Raw genomic sequence first — 19,451 nt, forward strand, 5'->3', positions numbered from 1 at the left:
AGTCTCAGATCCTAAGAAAAGAATGAAGAACATCAGAAATAGTAACTGTTTGGATAAATGCTCAATTATTTGGTATACACTTTCTTTTTAATCCCCTTATTATACAATAACTGTTTAAAACAAACAAAAAGTGTTGTAGAGTTTAAAGCATGTAGATGTAATACAATAGCTATGCATAAGGGTCTGGGGTGGGAATATGATTGTAAGATTTGTATATTTATTATATGAAGTGGTACAATATTAACTATCAGCAGACTGAACAAATTTTTAAAAATTAAAAATGTATATTGCTATTTCTAAAAGAAATCATTAAATATGTAATGCAGAGGAGTATCACAAAAAGCCACAGGGAAATTAAAATGGAATTCAAAAATTAGTCTAATAATTAAAAATGACTGGAAAACAAGAAGAAAACAGAGATGAAAAGAAAGCTAATAATAAAATAGACCCAACTCAATCATATCAATAATTATGTTGAGTGATATTGAGCAAACACTCCAACTATAAGGCAGAAATTGTTAGAATATATAAAAATGTGTGATCCAACTATTTGCTCTCTATAAAAGATGCACTTTAAATATAAAGACCCAGATACGTTGAAACTAAATGAATGGGAAAAGACAAACCATGCACAGTAAGCATAAGTTATACTAATATCAAAGTAGATTTTTAAACTATAAGATTATCAGATATGAAGAGGGACATTTCATTATATGAAAGTGTCATTCATTAGGAAGAAAAAATAATCAAATATGTGTATGCTTAATATAAGAGCTTCAATATACAGGAAACAAAAACTGATAATACTAAAAGGATGCCATAATGGAATTACATATCCAAAGGCTTTATCAGAAGTGCTTGCATGAAAGGAAGGAAGGAAGAAGCCAGGGAAAACTGGGAGAGCCCTCAGACCAAGATGTAAGATGCAGATATTTGATAAAGATTTATAGAAGAAATTAGGAGCTTCTTTAAAAACTTTGAAGTCAGGGGTCAGAATAATAAAGTTATATACATATAACTTCTTATCGATAATAACATTAAAGAATTTTAGGGCAGAAAAAGATCTTAGATATAAACTATTCCTGGATGGCATCTGTGACAGGCAACGACTCCACGGGGACCTAGGTTTCTCTGAGTCTGTGCTGGGACCAGCCACTGGACTGGACTGGAGCAGGGAGCTCATTTACCTGGTGGCCAGAAGCAGACAAATGCAAAAGGATGGATGCGTGTGAAGTGTGGAGGAGGAAAGAAGCCAAGTCGATATAGGGTCAGGACTGAGGCACCAAGTCTGAGGAGCTTTAAACAGGAAACGAGTCAAACAGTCAGTAACCCCGAATATCAGGAGAAAAGAAGTACCAGGTGGACTGAAACAAGGCAATCCAACATTAGGTGGTGAATAAGGCAAGGGTCTTTTAAGATGATTTTATGGCACAGGAATAGGCCAGTTGGCTTCATATTACTGATGAAGCCTACAAAGATTTTTAAAAAATGCTTAATTCCACACAAACAGACACCCTTCAGATATCAGTAGCCTCAATGAGAGTTTCATTAAATGATTCCAGTGGGAACTGCATTCAAATCTATGAAATGTGTTCAGAATAATTTGAGTGGCAGTCTGCCACATATTTAAAGATTTTCAAGGGCTGATCTGAGTAATGCATTTCAGTGTTAGTGAAAAGATTAAGATGGCAGAAATGAAGGCAATAACCTTTAAGGGCTGGCACAAAACACAAGGAGATTAAAAATTAAGCCTTGAAATCATTTTTATAATATCAATTTGGTGCCCTGGAGAGCAGAGCATTCATTGTAACTCAAAACGAGGGTAATTAAGGATAATGGTGCACCCATCAATTAAAGAATTTAAATACGTTTTGGCAATGTTTGCTCATTATCTGAGGTTTTCCTGAAAAATAAAATACACCTTCTCCAAAGAATTTTCTCCTATTATTGATCAAAAAATTTTAAATAAGATGATTCTGTCTGAAATATAGAAAGTGAGTTAATTGTAACAGGAGAAAACTGGAGGTAGGGGGAATCAAGGAGTTGTTGTTTAAATTCCCTCAGGAGATTAGAGGTCTAAAAAGGAGACATTATAAAGTGTCAGTGGGATGAAATGGATTCGGTACTTGAAAATATGTCAGGGGACGGATGATCAGAACTTGGGGGAGGAGTAAGAGTTAACACCTGTGCTCAGGTAAGAGGTTTGGGCAGTCATGTGAGTGGTGGACTTCTAGGCTATCTGCGTAGAGATGCTAGTAGGCAGCAGATTATAAGGACCTGCAGCTTCTTTCCTATGGAAATTTGCACATATTTCTTCAGTCTGAACCCTTTTCCCCAGACTCACACTATCAGAAACCACCCTATCTAACATGTTCCCCTAGGTCTCCTTATGCTCTATCAGTACAATCCATTTCTTTTCCATTTCTAAGTCTCCTTATGCTCTATCACCACATTCCATTTCTGAAGCACCCATGGCCCATACTCATCTCCAAAGTCCTCAAAAAATCATCTCTTTCAGCTTTTCTGCTTTCTCCTCATTTTCAACAGGCCAACTCAAAGGACCACCTACACATGCCACTCTGCACAGGATCTAGTCACACTGTAGACACAGCCCTGTCTCCATTCATTCCACCCTGGAAGCATCTCTCTTCCTCCTTTCCTAACCCTACTATCACTTAAAACCACAGTAACAACAATCCCAAACTTCAAAGAGAACTTGGGAGACATTGGTCCAATTGTATGCAACAAAACTCCTGCTCTGACTAGAGCATTTAATTATGTTCACACAAATAATGCAAGGGAGAGGGTGTCTTTTTCTGTGCCCCTTAATGCTTTCAAACTGTGTGTTGGAGAAGACTCTTGAGAGTCCCTTGGACAGCAAGAAGATCAAACCAGTCGATCCTAAAGGAAATCAACCCTGAATATTCATTGGAAGGACTGATGCTGAAGCTCTAATACTTTGGCCACTTGATGTGAAGACTCTTTGAAAAAGACCTTGATGCAGGGAAAGACTGAAGGTGGGAGGCGAAGGGGACAACAGAGGACAGAGGATGAGATGGTTGGATGGCATCACTGGCTCAATGGACATGAGTTTGAGTAAACTCAGGGAGATAGTGAAGGACAGGGAAGCCATGCTGCAGTTCATGGGGTTGCAAAGAATCCGACCTGACTCAGCGACTGAACAACAACACAAAGGGCCCCCTTAGGTGATCATTCGTAAAACAAAGTAACAGTTTTCCTTAAAAGTGAATTGAAATCTCAATCTTTTAAAGACAATGCTTGCAGCTTTGAGAAGGCAGCTCCCATTTCCAACCCCCCACGTCATTATATAAAAATCTTTGCAAATGAATTACAACAAACATATTTTAACAAATTGGAATTATACTACATATGGGAAAGAAGAAAACAAAAGATTACAGTCCTAGAAGAAAAATCTCTGGCCTCTATCAATTAGGATTAGATTTGCCTGTGGATAACAGACCCAAATAACTGGTTTGAACATGAGAAAACTTATTTTTATGGAGGTTATGCTCTTTAAATCCCAGAGACTCTTGACTTCTTACAGTTCATCATTCTGTCATCTTTGGAAGAAATGGTCTTCATTCTGATAGACGTCTAGAGTATAGGTTTCACATCTGCATTATGGACAGAAGGATGGAGAAAGAGTCCAAACAGCAAAGGAAGTGTGCACCACAGGCTCTCTTTTAGGAATTCAATTTAGTCACCATCACATCAATTTCACCAGCTGGAACTTAGTCATGTACTATGTGTGGTTGTCATAGGGACTGAAAAAGACAGCCTTTTCTAGATGGCCATGCGCTAACAACAACAACAACAAAAATACACACACAAACACACACCACACACATACAGTTGTTATTACTAAGAAAAAAGGGAAAAATGGATTTGGGCAGACCACTATTAGATTTGCTGCAGAACTAAATTTCTGAATATTTCCTTAAGACAGATTCCTACATTACTAAGTTAAAAATGTGTTTGTATTTTAAAAACTTCTTGCTGAAATGATTAGCCACCTAACAGTTGACATTCTTTTCTTTCTGGGCACACAGACCACATTTCTCGGTTCAGTTCAGTTGCTCAGTCGTGTCCGACTCTTTGCGACCCCATGAATCGCAGCACGCTAGGCCTCCCTGTCCATCACCAACTCCCAGAGTTTACTCAAACTCAAGTCCATTGAGTCAGTGATGCCATCCAGCCATCTCATCCTCTGTTGTCCCCTTTTCCTCCTGCCCCCAATCCCTCCCAGCATCAGAGTCTTTTCCAATGAGTCAACTCTTCGCATGAGGTGGCCAAAGTACTGGAGTTTCAGCTTTAGCATCATTCCTTCCAAAGAACACCCAGGACTGATCTCCTTCAGAATGGACTGGTTGGATCTCCTTGCAGTCCAAAGGACTCTCAAGAGTCTTCTCCAACACCACAGTTCAAAAGCATCAATTCTTCGGCGCTCAGCCCTCTTCACAGTCCAACTCTCACATCCATACATGACCACTGGAAAAACCATAGCCTCGACTAGACAGACCTTTGTTGGCAAAGTAATGTCTCTGCTTTTGAATATGCTATCTAGGTTGGTCATAACTTTCCTTCCAAGGAGTAAGCGTCTTTTAATTTCATGGCTGCAGTCACCATCTGCAGTGATTTTGGAGCCCCCCAAAATAAAGTCTGATACTGTTTCCACTGTTTCCCCATCTATTTCCCATGAAGTGATGGGGCCAGATGCCATGATCTTCGTTTTCTGAAGTATCTCTTAAAATAGGATATGGTCACACCAAATCGCAAAGTTGTGTCCGACTCTTTGTGACCCCCATGGACTGTAGCACTGCCACCCCTCCCCAGCCCCCGCCCCGAATCCTCTGTACATGAGATTTCCGAGCAAGAATACTGGGGCTGGCTGCTGTTTCCTTCTCCAGGGATTTTTCTATCCTAGGGATAGAAACCATGTCTCTTGCATTGGGAGGCAGATTCTTTACCTTTGAGCCACCTGGGAAGCCCATGGTCACACTGAATGGTGGCTAACAGAATTTGAGCAGAAGTGTGATGTGTGCCACTTTTTGACCTGGTCCTAGAAAACATTCCACGTTTCCCCCGTTACCAGCTGGTCAGATGGAGAAATGTCCCACACAAACATAGATTTCACTTATTAAAGAGGACAGAGCTGGTAGCATCTGTTCCCCTATCTAGTATTTATTATGTGTATAAGAAACAAACTTTCATTTTTGAGTTATTAGCATTCAGGAGGCATTTTTGTTACCAGTGTTAACTTACCTAAGACAAAGCACTTGATAATTATTGTGAAATAATTTCCAGAAAGATTCTATCAGTTCCAACTCACAAGAAGGAGATGTATTGGGTTCTTCCCCTCAGCACAGTGAGTATTATGAATTTTTGAAATACTTTCCTATTTAACAGGAAAAAACTCATTGCTTGATACGCATTTCTTTGTTGTCTTATGAGGCATTTATTGTTGTCTTATGAGCATTTATTTTGAAATGCTTACTAGCCTTTGTGTAACTTTGTACAGCTCCTTTTGGTTGCTACCCCTAAGGTAAAGATTTTTATAAGATTAAGATTAACCCTAGTTAAAAAGATGGATACTTCTCTGGACAAAGCCAAAATATGAAAAACAATATAAATATAAAAGATAAATGAAAGAGTTGATCATCTCTTTGTTTTATAAAGCAAAGAGAAATCTTCAGCCTCGAAGAGAGCTGGAGTTATGCCAGGCACCAAGAGACTTGCTTTTGAATGAAACGGTAAGTGAGTATATGAGTAGAGCCCCAAATCATATGCTCCCAGAAGTACAGATTTAAAAATCCTTCACTCATTAAAGTAACTAATAAGAAAGACTATTTCTCAGTCCATACTTAGTGGCATCAGAGGGTCTATTACCATTCCTTACCTATTATAACAGTTCAAAGAAAAACAGTGAAATTCTGGTTCCTGGAGTTCTCTACACACATATGAGGCATTTTCTCATAATTCTTCTCATCCATCCCTGACTGTTTTTTTCACATACCTGTCCAGCAGCAAGTATGATGTGGCCCTACTGATAGATTCTGGGGTGATTTACCCCTATGCATAACACCCTTCACTGTTGATCCTTGTGTTTTAGAATCACTTCTGGTGATGTGTGGGTGACTGCTGGGAGCGTTGAGTGAGATGCTGTGGGGCGGGGAAGGGCTGTGGGTGAGAGGAACAGCTCCACTGTCTTCAGTGTCCAGTGAGTTCTGCCACTGGGGCCGCAGGAGGGAGGCGGTCAAGATGGGTGCTTATTCTCCTGGGTTCCTCCCTGTGAATTGGCCTCACACTCACCTGTGTCTCACAGTAAACCCACCTTACAAGTCTCTCTTCTTCCAAGTTCTAGTCATGCATCCCTGCTTTCATTCCATCAGACCTAGGGATGGTACCAGCTTAGCTCCTGTTAGCCCCAGGCTCTTAAACTATTCTTTCTTTTCTCTTATATCCTGTCTGCATTTTGAGAATTAGGTGTAAATAAACCCTTCTCAGATTATTCTCATTTGAATGTGACATCTATTTTTTATTGAGATGCAGACTTGCACTTGTGTTGCTGAAAAATGGGTAGTTGTTGCTTTGCTGCATCTTAAAGAGAATTTTAAATTTTCATATGTGAATTCATGTCTTTAAAGAAATTTGTCTTATTTGACAGTTACCAAGTTTGACAAGGAGCTTTCAGAAATGCAATCACTATACAGCCATGTGTGGTGTGTGTGTGTATAAGATATTTGTTTACCTTATATATAGTTCACACACGTATACCATGGGTACAAATCAGAATCACCCGAGGAGCTTTTCTTTCCCTATTATACTTAAACCCTACCCTAGATTTACTAGATAAGACTCTCCAGAGTAAGACTAAAGCAAAGGTAGTTTGCAAAATTTTGACACGCACTCCTACTATTGAAGATCTCCTACCATATATAATGGGCTTTCCTGGTAGCTCAGTGGTAAAGAATCCACCTGCTAATGCAGGTGACATGAGTTCAATCCCTGGGTCAGGAAGATCCTCTGGAGAAGAAAATGGCAACCCACTCTAGTATTCCTGCCTGAGAAATTCCATGGACAGAGGAACCTAGTGGGCTACAGTCCATGGGGTCACAGAGTTGGACACAACTTAGTGACCAAAAAACCACCACCATATATAATATAGTGGCAGTAACTAAGCTTCTGTAAGAGTAACCATGTGCTCAGTATCACGTGCATGGCATTTAATATGCCCTCTGCACATGCCAAATAATAGTGGTCCTTGGTATTATAAACCCTCATTCTAGGACCCAAGGCAATGGCACCCCACTCTAGTACTCTTGCCCGGAAAATCCCAGGGATGGAGGAGCCTGGCGGGCTACAGTCCATGGGGTCGCTAAGAGTCAGACACAACTAAGCTACTTCACTTTCACTTTTCACTTTCCTGCATTGGAGAAGGAAATGGCAACCCACTCCAGTGTTCTTGCCTGGAGAATCCCAGGGGCAGTGGAGCCTGGTGGGCTGCCGTCTATGGGGTCGCACAGAGTCGGACACGACTGAAGTGACTTAGCAGCAGCAGCAGCAGCATGACAAGATAAAACTGCCACTCTACCATTCCCATGGGATAAGGCCCAGAGAAGTGGGAGGACCTGGATTCATTCAGGCATTAATTTTACAACGATGATAAGAAAGAAGCCATGCCAACAATTTTAATGGGGAGCTTTGAATTTAACCTTCACGGCATGACATGAAGGATCAAGTTCTCATTTTGGAGGAAGAGGGACATAATTGCTAAATACTTGAGTATGCTGTCTTTAAGTATTATCATTATTAGTAATCTCCTGATTCACTGACCTTGGGCTAGACAATCTCCCTTCTTTAAAAAATTTTTTTTTTCTTTTAGATGTGCCGCATGACTTGTGGGATCTTAGTTCCCTGATCAGGGATTGAACCTTGCCCCCTGCAGTGGAAGCACAAAATCTTAATCACTGAACTGCCAGGGGATTCCTGGACAGTTCTCCCTTCTTATGGAAGACAAATGGAATCCATGCTGGCATTACAGGAAAAAAGCAAAACAAAACATTGCTCTCTTTACTGAATACTTAAATAACTCTGCAGCTTCTATCATTAACATTAGTTACTCTAGGCCAGAGGTCAGCAAACTATTTCCCATGGGGCCAATCCAACCTACACCTGTATTTGTAAATAAAATATTACAGGAACAAGCTGTGTCCATTTTTTAAAATGTATTGTTTTTACTTTCATGCTACAACAGCAGAAACTTCCTAAGATGGAAGCTTAGATGATTACTTTCAGAATTTTTTTCTAATACAAATATTTAAAGCTATAAATTTCCCTCAAACAGCTGATTTAGCTATAGACCTTGAATAATTAAATGTTACAATTTAGCAACTCTGTAATCTGCTATGTTCTTCTGAGGACGGATTTCATAGTTGTTAGTCTGCCTAGATTCAAACTATATCCCCTTACGTTGTGCAGCAGCTGCTATCTCTGTTTAGTTCTTTCTGCTTTAAGTCATTGATTTTTAGCCTGCTTCCCAGGGATCTTCCGTCAGTCTGTGTAGGTTAGCAGTCAGTGAAGAATCTGGGTAGAGTTTGTACTAGATTTTTCAGTTCCTTTGCTGGTCTTTCTGACTTGAGCTCTCTCCACTGATATAGAAGAGTATAGGAGAAGGTGCTAAATCTAAAAAGCAGCAGTTTCACAAACTGCCTCAGTGCAGTTTTGTCTTTATTAGAATATTATTATAATAGTATAATTATTTTTTAGGAGTCCCTGAGGTTTCCCCTGTTCTTGTGTGATTTAGCAGTCGCTAAGGATGTGGGCAGAATTTACACTCAGATTTTGGGTCTCCCTACTTGTGTGGCTCATCACTTTCAGGATTTCTCTCCCTTTCACCCTAAATTTGTTCTGTCAACCCTGAACTTTTCTGTGGCACTTCAAGCCAGTAAGACTGTGGTTTTCTGCCACTGGAACTGTGGATATTGGGTAGTGACTTCAGACCAAAAACAAACAAACAAACAAAAAACCCCCAAAACCTTACAATTCTATTTTTATCTGTTGCGCTTGTGATCTTTCAAGACAGCATCTCCTGGTTCCCATTTGCTTTGACCACTTTCCAGTGCCTTTAAATAGGGCTTTTAAAAATACTTTGTTCAGATTTTATAGTTTTATCTGCAGGAAGTTTTGCTCAGCAAATTCAATTAATTCACCATTACCAGAAGCCAGACCCCTAAATAGTTGTTTTAAAGGGGTTTTGGGGCAGTTTTCAACTTTGCTGTATGCTCAGTATGAAAGAATCTATGACCATTCATTAATGATCTTTGATTCCAGTACCAATCCCAGAATTGATCTTTGATTGCAGTATCAATCCCAACGTAGAGAGAGGTCCTATGATGTGAATTTCCCATTAGCCTAATCCTGTTTATTCATGACAACTTGGTGAGTCCCCACAATCAGAGCTATTGTCCTGAGGGACCATTACAAAATAGGAAAGCAGTTTTTTTCCCCCCATATGTTTGTGTGAATGAATGAAATAAGAATAAGTTTATTCTTACAAGTCTTCTAAGATAGCAGAGATAGCATTAGGAAAATCATAAAGATCTGAATCTGAGGGATCTTGACCATGAAAGACCTGAACGTGAATCTTCAGAAAAATCATCCCTAACAATGTATAAGACTCACCTTTCCAGGCAGGGGCCCAAGAAAAGAGAAAGTAGAGGGGTATCTAACAGGTAAATAGGAACCACCTAGGGTTGGTGGAGGATCGCATAGCTCTGATCATCAATGATTGACTTTGGGGCTACATCCAATAAGTGGATAAACTTGAAATAGGAATCCAAAGATGGGTCAGCTCACCAGATAATTTCTGCTCCAAAGTGGCATGAAGACCAAGCATGTTGCTCTTTCATTCAAAGACCCAAGGGTTTTCTAGACTTTCTTCCACGTGCAAAAAAACCTTTTTTTCTGCCTAGCACCAGGCAGCAAGATGCAAACTCACCTCCCCCACCCCGCCCACCTTCTTCTTTTTTTCAGCCTGAAGAGTAACAGGAAAAAGAAAAAGCAATAAAATATTAGCAGAGCCACAAGCCTGTGTCTCTTTGATCTTCAGTTTTATCCTGACTAGCCTCCAGGTAAGAGCAAATTGCTAATGAGAAGTTTAAAAAACACAGATTAGCAGACTGAAATTTCATTCAGATGCTCTTAACCAGATGTGCCTCTTGCAGAATAGCTCCAGTGCCTGTAGGCAGTTGCAAAGATTGGTGATGGTGGGGGGTGGTTTGCTGAGCTATTCAGTTTTGCCGGGCTTCCTCCAATGGTTATTTACTGGCTGAATAACAACCTGACCAACACAAAGTGTCTGCCAGTTTCCTCAGCATCTTAACCAAATAGCATTTAATATGCGTCATTCGTACTTGGGCCTCTCCTGGGCACACTTCAAAAGAAGACAAGTTCACCATGGCCCTGAGGACCTGCAACTTGAAATCTCTGGCACATCCTCATCTCCGGGGTGTTGACTGGGGAAGGGAAAAGGACCTGAACTTTCTGGGGCCTAATCTCATTCTTAAGCAGTCGTTGTTTGGTTTATTCCTTGGATGTGGCAAACTGGAATTCTCTCACTGTGGCTTTGTTTTCTAGGAGGCTGGGCCTTAATCTCAATCGTAACACTGACATCTTACAATGACTGTGCACTCAAAAAATGCTCTATTTAAATTGTTTGGAATTCTGGAGAGGATATGGAGGAAAGAGAACCCTCTGACACTGTTGGTGGGAATGTAAAATAGTACAATTACTATGGAGAATTGTATGGAGGTTCCTTAAAAAACTGAAAATAGAACTACTACATTATCCAGCAATCCCACTCCTGGGCATATATCCAAAGAAAATTCTAATAAAAAAATACATGTACCCCAATGTTCAAGATATGGTACATATATACAAAGGAATATTATTCAGCCATAAAAAAGGATGAAATAATGTCATTTGCAGCAACTGGGTTGGACCTAGAGACTGTCATACTAAGTGAAGTAAGTCAAACAGAGAAAGACAAATATCATATGATATCATTTGTAGGTAGAATCTGAAGAAACGATACAAATGAGCTTGTTTATAAAACAGAAATAGAGTCACAGATGTAGAAAACAAACTTATGGTTACCAGATGGAAAAGGAGAGGGGAAGGATAAAACGGGAGATTGGGACTGACAAAGACACACTCCTATATATAAACTAATAAGGACCTACTGTAAAGCACATGGAACTCGACTCAATACTTTGTAATGACCTGTTCAGGAAAAGAATCTAAAAAAGGACTGGATGTGTATGTATATGTATAACCAATTTACTTGACTGTACAGCGGAAACTAACACAACATTGGAAATCAACTATTATATTCCAATAAATCAAACATTTTAAAAATAAATTATTCAGGCTACTGGAAACTTCAAGCAATTGTTTGGAAACTTAGAAACACCCAGCAGAAGCAGGAGTTTATTTTCCTACAAATGAAGTAACAAATGTTTAGTTCACACTTTTGGTTAAATATTTATATTAGAGATATTTTTTTGTAATGGTATTACTGAGTATTCTAATACAGCTTTTTTGTTAGCAGACTTACATGCTCATGTTACTTCATTGACATTGATATTTTGTGCCTTACATTTGTTTTATAAATATTCATTTGTGTCGATCTGTGAGATATTCTAATTAGCTGACCCAAAAAAAGTGATGTAATTAGTTGGTTCACACAATAAGCACTGAGTGAACTATTTAGTTGCCCATCTTCCAGCTGGTGACTTTTATGTCATAGTATTTATAAGGCTTCAATTTATTGATTTATCAACTTTGGGCATTCACATAGGCCCAGGGACATTGTTTCAAACAAATATAAAGTCTCTGACCTCAAGGATACATGACCAATGATAGATAAGTAAACAAGCAACTTAAGAAATTCAAATAATGATAAATGCTTCAGGGAAAATGAAGTCAAGTAATGTAGGCCAGAGTTTCTGATAGGCTAATTCAAGGATTCAGCCACATAACTTGTCGGACCAGCATTCCAGATGAGTGAACAGGAATGCATGTGGCTGAAGCAAGCCTCTATTGGAAGTCTAGGGTCCTCATTCATTCATTTGTTCATTCACTCATTCATTCAACAAAAGAGAGTGACCATAGGCCCCAGCCCTTGTCCTGGAGTCTGACTTAGCTCTGTGAAAATTATGGGGAGTCACTCTTTCCCACCTCTCAGCTTCAGCCATAAAATGCCTGGGGTCACACCCACTTCTCCATTTATGATTCTTCTAGTTACTTAATGGGAAATTGCTATATAATTAGGGCTTGCTTCTCTTAGCTGCTATATGTCATGCTCTATGCTTCCCCAAAAGTGAAAGTTAAGTCGCTCAGTCGTGTCTGACTCTTGGCGACCCCGTGGACTGTAGCCCACCAGGGTCCTCCGTCCATGGGATTCTCCAGGCAAGAATACTGGAGTGGGTTGCCATTTCCTGATCTTCCCGACCCAGGGATTGAACCCAGGTCTCCCGCATTAGAGGCAGACACTTTAACCTCTGAGCCACCAGGGAAAAGAACATCTTTATTTATACACATCAATGCCTAGCACCAGGTGTGAGGGACCCTCAGCCAAACTCTCCATACAGCTTTCTTATTCTTTCCCATAAGTCAATTACTGACTTTCTTTCCCATTTACTTTGCCATAGATGATGCTAAAATGCTGGGAATAGAAGGGATGAAAAGCACAGACCCGCAGAATTGGGGGAGGAGTTGGCATTGTCTCTTATGAGACATGGCTCCTGTGGCCCAGGCCCTTAACGATGCTGGACACGGAAGGATCTGGAAGGTGCTGAGACTCTCAGAACTCCCAGCTTAATTTCTTTCCAAGTGTTTCCAACCACACAATAATTTTAGTTGCTCACTGTCTGGACTGTATTTGTGAAAAGTTTGCAAATAGAGCATCAATCCCTTTCTGGTAATTCCTGGGAAGCTTCAAGTTTTGTTCTTTAGCAAGCATGGGATCTGAGATTTCTTCCTTTGTCGTAACTGTGTGGCTTTTGAATGTTCTTCTATGGAAAACTTGCCGGAAGGAGATGCATTTATTTGCCAAGGCCCCTCAAATGCAGGTAGGCACCAGCCTTTACATCTCTCTGGTTCCATCCACTTCGTTCCATCACCACCCGGTGAGTCCAGCATTGTCTCTCGCCTGGACCACAGCCTTAGACTCAGAACTCGGCTCCCTTCATTCAATTCATTCTCCGCTCAGCAGCCGGAGCCTCCTCTCTTCAAAATGCAAGTCTAATTTTGCCCTGTCTGTGCTTAAAACTGTAATGGTGATCCTTCGCTCTGTGATAAAGATAAAACAGATGAGCGGCTCGCTACTCTAGCCTTCCCCGCCTCTCTGGCCATCCTTCCAGACCTGTTTCCTTGCTGTGCCATGCACTTATTCAATGTTTCTAGGCCATGGTTCCTTCACTTATAAAATGGGGAGAAGAGCCCCTACCAGTAAAGGATACAACGTGCATAAATAAAGCTCAGAATGTGTGTGGAAGGCAAGAAGCTTCTTAGTCTCATGGAACATGGAACATGGACGGTCATCACAGCTCCTTCAGCCTCCTACTCTAGCTCCCTATGCTGCTTCATCTCAGCACAGATTCAGAGCTAAGCAGCCATTTCTTCTGCAACCAGGACCCAAGTTCCATGGACCAGCTCTGCCCACACATTCCAACCCTACTGGATGACTTTCCCAGAACATCAGAGCTTCCAAAGTGGGGCAGGTGGCCCAGGCTGGAGAGAGGGCGCAGAGGTGAGTGCGGGGCTAGTGACTGCTTATATCAGCAGTGTATCAACCCACTGCTACCAGCCTCCAGGTTGCCAGGAGAGCCCTGCAAACACTATCCTGGCCTTGAGGCTAAGCAGTCAGGTTGATATCACAGAGTGATTTATTATTTCCTGCCATGTCAAATAGCCCTGGAATGTTGATTAACCTCCAAGCAGCCGAGGCTCTGTTTCAAGGATGGCAGAGTCCGAGCACTTACCCAGGACAGACTCTCTGGTCCTGAATGGACAAGTTTCCTCTGGTATCCTGTGGCCTCCTAGTTACTTCTCATTTCTGCTTTTAGCTTATTTCTTAGGTTAGAGGGAATCCATTTCACTGGCTGAAAATAGCAATGGCCAGCCAGAGCCCTTATGAGATCTGACCTGCCAAAAGACAGCTGGCAGGACCTTGCGGGACACAGAAATCACAGCCACAGCACGTGTGGGTGCTGACCTGGACGCTTGAGCACCAGCCACAGAATTTCACCAGCACCCCTTCCAGTCCTGCGAGTTTCGTGCCAGCTCTTTTGCTCGCCTTAAAAAGTACTCCAGCACTTTCTACTGGCTAGACACTATGCTAAACACTTGGCATAAAATAACTCAATTAGGGACTTGCCTGGTGGCCCAGTGGCTAAGATTCTGAGCTCCCAATGCAGGGGACCCAGGTTCAATCCCTGGACAGGGAAATAGATTCTGCATGCCACAACAAAGATCAGAGATCTTGCATTCTGCAGCTAAGACTGGTGCAGCCAAATAGATAAAACGAAACAAAATTCAAGTAATCTTTATCTCAAATCTGAAGCCAAAACCACGATGACTCTCGCTTTACAGGTGATGAAAGAACCACTGAAAGATGAAAGCATTTACCCAAGGTCACTTAACAAGTAAGTGTCTGACTCCAGAGTCCACACTTGGAATTTAGCCACCATACTATGTGGGCTTCCCTGGTGGCTCAGCTGGTAAAGAATCTGCCTGCCAATGTAGGACAGCAAGAGATGTGGGTTTGATCCCTGGATCAGGAAGATTCTGTGGAGAAGGAAAGGGCAACCCACTCCAGTATTTTTGCCTAGAAAATTCCACGGACAGAGGAGCCTGGCTGGCTACAGTCCATGTGGTTGCAAAACGTTGGACATGACTGAGCACACATGCCTATGTGGTCTTCAGAGGCCTTTAGTATCTATGCACTCTGGCCTTGTGAACCAAACCAGGTAATAAATTCGAAGCACTCAAAATAGTCCCAATGGGGCTGGCCTAGAGTAAGCATTCAGTAGATGCCCTTCCCTTCACATAGAGATAACCTGGAGGGGTACTGAGAACAACAGGCTCTTAGCCAGGCTGCCGGCTCTGCCGTGTCTGCCACTAGGTTTGGGGCCTCAGCAAGCTGAGTGATCTCTCTCTGCTTCCTGGGACCTAGGAATAATGATGATATGTATGTCCTACGGTTATTGTGAGTATTAAAGGAGTTAATATTTGTCGAGAGCTTAGGACAGAGCCTGGAACTTACTAGCTGCAGCCTTTGCTAAAATACATAGAGGTTCATGTGCATCTGGGGGGGCACTAGGGTGGGCCGGACTCATCCTTGGAGACCTGGATCTCAACTCCTGGTTCTGTTTCACTGCCCAGGTCACCTTGAATAAACCATCTGCCCTGTCTAAGCCTTGCTCCTATCGCAGAGCTACATGAGGATGAGATGAGGTGTGCAGGAAAGCACAGAATTAGACATGAATTAGGTGCTTAATAAATGTTGTTCTGTCTTTTTCCCAGGCAGGTCTCTATTGTGTCACAAATATGGAAGCTAGTTTCTGCCCTCAAATCTTTCCACTGTCTCGCCTGTGACACTGCATTGTTTCATGTTCCCTCCCTGTCCTCTCTTCTGACACCTTGGGAATGCCTTCAGCTCGAACTTTCTGTGACACTCTGAGGGCCTAAGAAATTCTTGGAGATGTTCTAATTACAGCAGTTCTGAATTTCTAATTGGCCAAAAGGGACCACAGGTCAGTTGGCAATTTCCCAGACCTTTCCATAGAGAGGAAGATGTGTGTGTGTGTGTGTGTGTGTGTGTGTGTGTGTGCATGCACGCACATGTGCATGTCCCTCCCAGGCATGTATGGGCCCCGTTTACACAGCTGCCTGTTTTTTTTTTTTAATCCCGGGCTTTCATCTAAAGCTCCTACAAATTCTGTTTGGAACTAAATTGGATTTAAGGAATGTGTCCCCCAAACTTCACTCCTTGGAGTGAAATAGGATCTTAATTTAAAAGACACACAAACCAAGGTTCTCAGGATTTACTGTAACGCACTCTGTGGCTGCTCTAATGCCCCATCCTCCCATCAAGTTGATCTCCTCAAATCTGGGATTCCTCAGTGATTATCATATAGCTACCAAGCACAGGGACCCTGCAGTTATGCGTGGCACCTGTCGCTTTCTTCCTCACCTGTTCTTACTGAGCTGATGTCTCCATTGCTGCTGACACCAAAAGTGGCCATGTGAGGCATCCCCTCCAAGCTGGTGCCTGCTTGTGCCCAGGATAAGGATGCTGACAGCTGCCTGGCCCTTGGCTGCTGTTGCTGCTGCTACTGCTGCTTTCTGTAACCTTAGGATGTTGGAGTGATAAGAGCTAGTTTAGTTTTGATTTGCCCTTTTACTAATACTGTCATCTAAGGACTTCGGCACAAGTCCTTGCCTGCTACATCAGAGGACACCTGAGTGACAGGTGCTTTGCTGTTTCCAAAATCTCACCAGGACTACCCCAAGCCCCAGCCCACTGCTGATTCACTGCAACTGAACCCAGTAGGTATCCTCCACTTTCTAGTCCTCCAGACTAAGGATTTCCTAGGAGGTTCCTGTCCTTCAGATACATAGAGGCAAGGTGGGCTCACCCACAAATCAGCTAAGCATTCCCAGATGTAAATCTAAATCCTAGTGGTAGGAGGGGTGCTAGCTAGCTAAGGTTCAGACTCCAGATTCAAATCAATGAACAAATAAGTAATACATTAATGAATAAAAGGGGAAGGAACAAGGGAGAACGAAGTCTTAATCCAAATTCTAAATCCTCTCATTCAACCATGGTGGAGTGGGGAAGGCAGGGGAAGAGGTTAGGGGAGATCCCACCACTTCAGTACAAATATCAGTAGCTTGGGGTAGAAAAACATAAGCAGTTCAGAGGGCTAGAGCTGCCTAAGGCTGAGTAAGGCACTTTGCTCACTCCTGCCTCACAGGATGTTAGAGAACGCCTGGGAAGGCAGACAAACAGAACAAGATTGATTCCTTGCTGATTGATTACTTTGGTAAGAGAGCCCTGGTACTTAGGATTTCACCAAAATATCAAACTGCAATGATCTTTTTAAAGCTTAATTTCAGATAAGCTCCTTGGAAGATTTCTAACTTCCTGGAATAAGGAGTCCAGATAGTCAAGCAGTAGATTTGAGATTCCAGAGCCTCTTTAACACTGCCTATAGCTCAGCAGAGTACATCATGAGAAATGCTGGACTGGAAGAAACACAAACTGGAATCAAGATTGCCGGGAGAAATATCAATAACCTCAGATATGCAGATGACACCACCCTTATGGCAGAAAGTGAAGAGGAACTCAAAGCCTCTTGATGAAAGTGAAAGAGGAGAGTAAAAAAGTTGGCTTAAAGCTCAACATTCAGAAAACAAAGATCATGGCATCCAGTCCCATCACTTCATGGGAAATAGATGGGGAAACAGTGGAAATAGTGTCAGACTTTATTTTTCTGGGCTCCAAAATCACTGCAGATGGTGACTGCAGCCACGAAATTAAAAGACGCTTACTTCTTGGAAGGAAAGTTATGACCAACCTAGACAGCATATTCAAAAGCAGAGACATTACTTTGCCAATGAAGGTTCGTCTAGTCAAGGCTATGGTTTTTCCTGTGGTCATGTATGGATGTGAGAGTTGGACTGTGAAGAAGGCTAAACACCGAAGAATTGATGCTTTTGAACTGTGGTGTTGGAGAAGACTCTTGAGAGTCCCTTGGACTGCAAGGAGATCCAACCAGTCCATTCTGAAGGAGATCAGCCCTGGGATTTCTTTGGAAGGAATGATGTTAAAGCTGAAACTCCAGTACTTTGGCCACCTCATGCGAAGAGTTGACTCACTGGAAAAGACTCTGATGCTGGGAGGGATTGGGGGCAGGAGGAGAAGGGGACGACAGAGGAGGAGATGGCTGGATGGCATCACCGACTTGATGGATGTGAGTTTGAGTGAACTCTGGGAGTTGGTGATGGACAGGGAGGCCTGGCGTGCTGCGATTCATGCGATCACAAAGAGTCGGACCCAACTGAGCAACTGATCTGATCTGATAGCTCAGCAATCCTAAATGAGCACAGTGCCCCACACCCAAAGCTTGGAAAGGTCCAGAGGAAGAATAGGAAGCAACAGGTCCCTCTTTCTCAGTCTTGGTGGTGGGTTCTGAGTACAGAGAGGACAGGGAACAAGCCTACAGGTTCCTTAGCTCCTCTGACTTGTTGCCTCACATTTGCAAGAATAGGATTAGGGCCTTACCAAAGATGCCCACAGAGACCCTAGGTCCTCTCCACCAAGTCAGCACACAGTGAGAAGATGCCAGTTATGAACCAGGAAGAGGGCCTTCACCAGAACTCAACTACACTGGTGCTCTGATCTTGGACTTCCAGCCACCAGGACTCTGAAAAGTAAATTTCTGTAGTTTATAAAGCCAACCTTTGCCAACAAAGGTCCTCTAGTCAAAGCTAGGTTTTTCCAGTAGTCATGTATGGATGTGAGAGTTGGATCATAAAGAAAGCTGAGCACCAAAGAATTGATGCTTTTGAACTGTGGTATTGGAGAAGACTCTTGAGAATCCCTTGGACAGCAAGATCAAACCAGTCAATCCTAAAGGAAACCAGTCCTGAATACTCACTGGAAGGACTGATGTTGAAGCTGAAGCACAAATACTTTGGCTACCTAATGCGAAGAATTGACTCATTGGGAAAGACCCTGATGCTGGGAAAGACTGAAGGCAGGAGGAGAAGGGGGTGACAGAGGATGAGATGGTTGGATGGCACCACCGACTTGATAAGCAAGCTCTGGGAGTTGGTGATGGACAGGGAAGCCTAGCATGTTGCAGTCTATGGGGTCGCAGAGAGTCGGACATGACTGAGCAACTGAATTGATAAGCTCCAGGCTCTGGTACTTTGTTGCAGCAGCTCAAATGGACTCAGACAACTACTATCTTTCGTCTTCCTTTCTGACTCAAAAATTTGGGTCAGACTGAAAATGTATTCTAGTACCTATGGGTTAAAGCTGGCTGAGTTTGAGAACCTAAGGGGCCTCCTTGCTAACACAGCATCTTTGTAAGAATGAGTAACAGGGGTCCCTATGAGTGTCACAGCTCCACAGGTGCATGGTTAAGTAAATGGAGATGTTGCTCTGTGTTAATTAGAAAAATATTCCAAGTCAGTCCTGGTTCCAGCCAAAACCCTCAAACTGGATACCAAGGAGAGTGTAAGGGAAGCCCCAGTTTCAAAGGTGTGGGTGGGACTTAGAGAAACCCACAAGGAATGACACAGCATCCTGGAGACAGAATAGTGTACAGGCATTAAACAGCCCAACCCTGAGGAACAGG

At 42.3% G+C, this 19,451-nt stretch overlaps 1 long non-coding RNA gene across 1 annotated transcript in view; it reads right to left on the reverse strand.

Moving 5' to 3' along the window:
* Window positions 1-19,451, reverse strand: part of LOC139182701 (uncharacterized) — a 697,507-nt gene that overhangs the window by 79,758 nt on the left and 598,298 nt on the right. The window lies entirely within an intron of this gene.

Source organism: Bos indicus, chromosome 4, assembly GCF_029378745.1.
Source record: "Bos indicus isolate NIAB-ARS_2022 breed Sahiwal x Tharparkar chromosome 4, NIAB-ARS_B.indTharparkar_mat_pri_1.0, whole genome shotgun sequence".
NCBI lineage: Eukaryota > Metazoa > Chordata > Mammalia > Artiodactyla > Bovidae > Bos > Bos indicus.